The sequence below is a fragment of the Herpailurus yagouaroundi genome, unplaced genomic scaffold (genome assembly GCF_014898765.1).
Source record: "Herpailurus yagouaroundi ecotype Mexico unplaced genomic scaffold, PumYag 139, whole genome shotgun sequence".
In the NCBI taxonomy this organism is placed as follows: domain Eukaryota; kingdom Metazoa; phylum Chordata; class Mammalia; order Carnivora; family Felidae; genus Herpailurus; species Herpailurus yagouaroundi.
Genome location: NW_024412394.1, coordinates 69,783,922 through 69,789,062, shown reverse-complemented (window position 1 = coordinate 69,789,062; position 5,141 = coordinate 69,783,922). Strand labels below are relative to the sequence as shown.

The following is a 5,141-nucleotide window of genomic DNA, read 5'->3' as shown; positions in this document are numbered from 1 at the left end:
GTAATAAATGAGGGTAGTCTGGCCCAGGTCTGGCTTACACTGGGCCCACTGAATCCAAGGACCCACTGATTGCCATTTCCACAGTCCCCAAATAAAAAAATGGGCGCACATACACCCACATTGGTCTGTGGGAAAGCCAAGTGGAAACCTCTGAAACGACACTTCTCCCAAACCCAGTTCAAAATGGTAAATCAAAAGCATTGTAGCTTTCTGGGGGGATGGCAGGAAACAAATGCTTAAAGGATATAGGGCTCGCAAACCCCCTCTGACCTCCATTTAATTCACCAGTCTGTCCCCTGCGAGAACCAGACAGATCCTGGAGGATGACAGTAAATGACTGCCATTCAATGAAGCCCAAATGCAGCTGCTATACCAGATGTGGCATATTTGCTAGAGCAGATGAACATAGCCTTGGGTATATGGAATGCAGCCACTGATCTGGCAAATGTATTATTTTCCATCCCTACCAAAAAAGAGGATCAGAAACACATAACACTGTATATTTATAGTCTGATTTGAGGGCAGTATTAACTCTCTTCCCTTCTGTCATAACGTAGTCCAAGATAAAAACCTGGACTGGTTAAACATCCCACAGAATATCACACTGGCCCATTATACTAATGACATTATGCTAATTGGATTGGATGGGCAAGGGGCTACTACATTGCAAACCTAACTAAGCCACATGCACTCAGGAGGCTAGGAAATAAACCCTATGAAGGTTCAGAAACCTATAGCCACAAAAAAAAAAAAAAAAAGAAAGAAAGAAAAAAAAAAGGTGTCCAATGATCTGAGGAATGCCAGGTCATCCATTTCAAAATAAAGGATAAATTATTGCATGTTGCACATCTCTCCATGAAGAAAGAAGGCCAACAATGCCTGATTCCAGGAATGGGCTCTTGAGACATATTACTGCCTCTCACCATGCATGAGGATCAGGGCAGTAAGAGTACTCCTGGAAGCCTCTGTGAGTCAGCAATGGCTAGCAATAATTCCACTATAAACAGAAGTGACTAAAACCTCTTAATCCAAAGGCATTCATAACTCCCTTCCCCTTACCAGAATCCCAAAAGGCTATTCCAACACCACCCAACACAAGAAGTAGTTAGAGTGTAGATGTTTTTAAAGGTCGGTCTGAGTGCACACATTGCTAGGACACCTCTTAGAGTCTCGGGAAGGTGTCTGGACACGTAAGGGGGCCCCGGGGTTCACATGCCATTAGCTTCCAGGTAAGATCAATGATGGCCAGGAGCCAAGCCCATGAGCATCCAGGTGGGATGGAGGGCGGGGTGTCAGGCCAAGGTGGAGCTGGGTTGTGAGTGCTGGAGTTTCAGTGCGCTTTCCAAAACTTCTTCTCCATTCCTATGGATGTAAATGCTTTCACCACTGTGACAATTACCAAGGGCTTTTCGTTTGTTTATCAAACTAGGTTCCATCAAATACTCTCATAATTAGGAACAGTTGGTGAAGTACAGGTGCCAGGGGAGGAGCCGACTCTCATTCCCCATCCGAAAAGAGTAACGGAGACCAAGAGTTTGGCTCCTTAGCTTCTACTCTGGGTGGGAATTACAAATATCTGGACATTCTTGCCACAGTCTGCAATTCCAGAGCTTGAGACCAGGCACAAGAGCTTTGCTGCTCCAGTTTTCCCCACCTGCAAATCGATGGTATTTACTAGTTAGTGACTGCTGGATGAATGGCACTATTGAACTGCAAAATATTAGTATTATTGCTTTTCCTCTTTCATCTCATGGGGCAAGATGAATTTGTGACATGGTAATTGTTTCCATGGCAGCAAATCATATTGTCCCAAACAGGGGATTTTATGACTTCATGGCTGGATTAAGAAAAAGGAGAAATCGGAGTGAGAGTGAGAAATTTGCTCAAGCGTAAATATCTTCAATGATAGCGAGGGGAATAGAGCAAATTACAGATAGGCAAAATTGCCGTTGGTTTAAATGTTCTTTTTACAAGTTCATCCCAATGCAGAAGCCCCTTCTCCAGGCGTATAATTTGTATAATGATGCCTCTTTGCTTGAATTCACAGAAGGCTAATGGTGAAGCTCGTCTATTTCGAGACTGTTTCGCCAATGCTATTACTAATTGTTTTGCAGCAAATATCTGGATTTCTGCTGTTAGCAGTTTTGTTGGGCTTTTCTATTTGTTTGGCTTGTTTTGGGGGGCTTTTTTTTTTTTTTACTCCCCCAAGGTTTTATCTACACAAATTTGCTTGAAATAAACCTTTCCAGATAAAAATTGGCTTTATGTCATCTGAAAAATCCATCAAGAACTCTCTCCTCACTAGAGGTATCTGCATTGCCTTCTGTAGGTTCCTATTGACTTCATTCTCATATTTCCAGTCTCTCATTAGTCTCTGTCTATTCCCTGAGAAGAAAGCAAGATTTCTTCCTAATTCTGAAGCCACTTAAATTCACCTTAGTTTCATTTAACCATAAACAACAAACAAAGACTTGGGATTTTAAAATCCTGGGTCTGTCTCTCTCTGCCTCTCTTCCTCCAACCTTCCTCCCTCCCTCTCTTCCTCTCTCTCTCTCTTCCTCCCTCCCCCATCTCTCTTCCTTTCTTTCCCTGCTTCTTCTCTTCTCCTTATCTCACCCCAACCCCACACCACTTTTTTTTCTGCATGGACTTATTTCCAGGACCTTCTAAGAGTAGTGTCCCCCTCTCTTCCTTTTAACCCTCAAATATCCAGAATCTGCAGCTGCCTACTGATTTATAAGCTTCTTGCCAACCAGTTCATCCCGGAGCACCACATGGCTTCCGCTCTCTGAATGTCCTGGAGGTTCACTGCCTCTTATCAATGTCTCTCGGTGATCCTTCTTCGTTCTTATTCTGAAGATTCCACCTTCTTGAATCCTATACAATGAATTACTCCTTGATATGATTCCATAAGCAAGTGTTCTGTGATGGTTGATTTTGTGTCATTTGGGGTAGACTATAGTACCCAGTTATTTAATCAAACGCTAATGTAGCTGTTTCTGTGAAGGCATTTGGTAGATGTGGTTAACATCTACAATAGGTGACTTTAAGTAAAGGAGATGACCTTCAATGTTGCGGGTGGGCCTTGTCCAATCAGGTGAAGGCCTTAAGAGCAAAAACTGGATTCCCTGGAGATGAAATACTGCCTCAAAATTGTAACATCAACTTCTGCCTGAGTTTCCAGCCTTATGCCTGCCTATAGATTTAGGACTTTCCAGAACACCACAGTCATATCTGACAATCCTTAAAATAAGTCTCTGTGTGTGTGTTAACATTTCTCAAAGGAAACCTGATTGACACATGTACATAAAGAACATGCTAGGTGTTCAGTGACATGCTAAGAAATATACTGTGAGGAATACAAAGGAAGCAAAAGATGTGGTCCATTTCCTCCCAAAGAGCTTACGACCCATGGAAAAACCAAAACTAACAGTGCCTAAAACAGTGGCATTTTTTTAATAATAAAAATAGGATTTAGATGTTCTGTATAGATGCCCAGGAGTTCAGCAGAAAGAAGTATCAGTGAGAACTGGAGGAGTCAGGGCACATTTCATGGAAGAAGTGAGTGTTGAGCTGGCCCAGGGAGGATTTTAGGATTGGCACATGCATGGGGGAGATCAGAAGGCATGCAGGCAAGAAAAGCCAAGTAGAAGAAAGCACAGAGACAGGAATCTGTGCGTTCTTGTTACAGGACCAGGAAGACACCAGTCTAACCGGAGTAGGGTGCATTTAGAGAACCTGGAAAGTAAGGTTGGAGAGGCCAGACCGAGACAGAATTTGGGGAGACCCCAATAAACCTGGGAGGACTGTTTAGGCCTTGATGTTGTAGAAAGAAATCCTAGAATTTAGAGAGAAAGAGGACTTATAGGTTGACAAATTCAACCCAAGCGCCCATGGGCGCCCAAGGGACAACCCATTTGTCCCTTATAGGTTGGACAAATTCATGCCCAAGTGCCCATGGTTAGTTAGTGGCAGAGCCAGACAACCAGGTTTCTTGACCCTTTGTCTAACTTTGTTCCCACTACACCTCTCTGCCTCTGTACAGAATACAGAAATGATACCATGAAAATGGTGTCAGGGAGAGATTGTCTAGTTGGTGGACTATGGGAGCAGGGATGAGACCTTAGAAGGGAGGCTCCCAGATGTGGGAAGTGAGGGTCTCTGCCAGGGGAGCATGGGTGAGAGTGAGATGAAGGAAGGACATGAGGTTACATAAATTAAACAGCTTCTTCTCAACCTTCACCTTTCCCACATCTTAGTGGTTACAGAGTCCATGACTCCTTCCTGAAACTGCCACCCTCATCTTCTCTGACCCTTTCTCTCCTCTCTTTATGGGCCTTCTCTGGATCCTTCCTCCTCCTGTCTCATCAGTGTAAGTGTTTCACAAGGAACCATTTTTGGCCATCTTGTCTTCTCTTTTTCACAATCCCTTGGCAATTGTGACCCATCTCTTGACCTAAACCCTTACCTTGGTAATGGCCTCCATATTGCTACTTCTAGGTCTGACCGTTGTCATGGGTTTCAGGCTTACAGGTTTAACTACCCATTGGAAAGCTCCACTTGGATGTCACAATGGTGCCTCACATGCACTGTGACTGCAACTAAACTCATAACTTTCCTCCTCACATGTGGTTCTCTACTCTTCCCTATTTCTGATTTGGGGATTGAACACTTGAGGTCAATATGTCAGTATCATTTTTGCTACTCTTCCCTCTTTTGTTTGTTCTCCATGTTCAACTGGATGCAAAGTTCTGTTCATTCTACCTCAGCAGTATCTCTGCCATCCCCCTGTGGCTGCATTCCCACATCTGCTTCTACTCCTACCACCCACATTCAGGCTGCTGGGGCCTCCAGCCGAGACGATGATGCTGTATCTTGCATTTCTTATCTCCAACCCATTTTCAAAGCTGTAACTAGATTAACTTCCCTGAAACACAGCTCCGATGCATTATTTACCTGCACCGTATTGTTGAATCTTTTCCCCTGCCTTCCAACAGAAATAAGTCTCCGGCCTGTCTTCACCTTCCTTCCAGCTCCCCCCACCCCCACTGCAAGCTCCAGCCCAGCTCAGCGATCATCCTCCCTCCTCACTTATGGCTGCCTTGTGTCTGGTGTTCTGTTCATGCTGTTCCCACTGGCTG

At 44.1% G+C, this 5,141-nt stretch overlaps 1 long non-coding RNA gene across 1 annotated transcript; it reads right to left on the bottom strand.

Moving 5' to 3' along the window:
* Positions 1 to 1,103: 1,103 nt before the first annotated feature.
* LOC121029190 (uncharacterized) lies at positions 1,104 to 4,505 on the bottom strand. Its single transcript, XR_005789630.1, has 2 exons — positions 4,469 to 4,505; positions 1,104 to 1,654 (listed from the first exon to the last, which is right to left on the bottom strand). It is a non-coding gene; the product is annotated as an uncharacterized LOC121029190 (long non-coding RNA).
* Between the last annotated feature and the right edge of the window lie 636 nt (positions 4,506 to 5,141).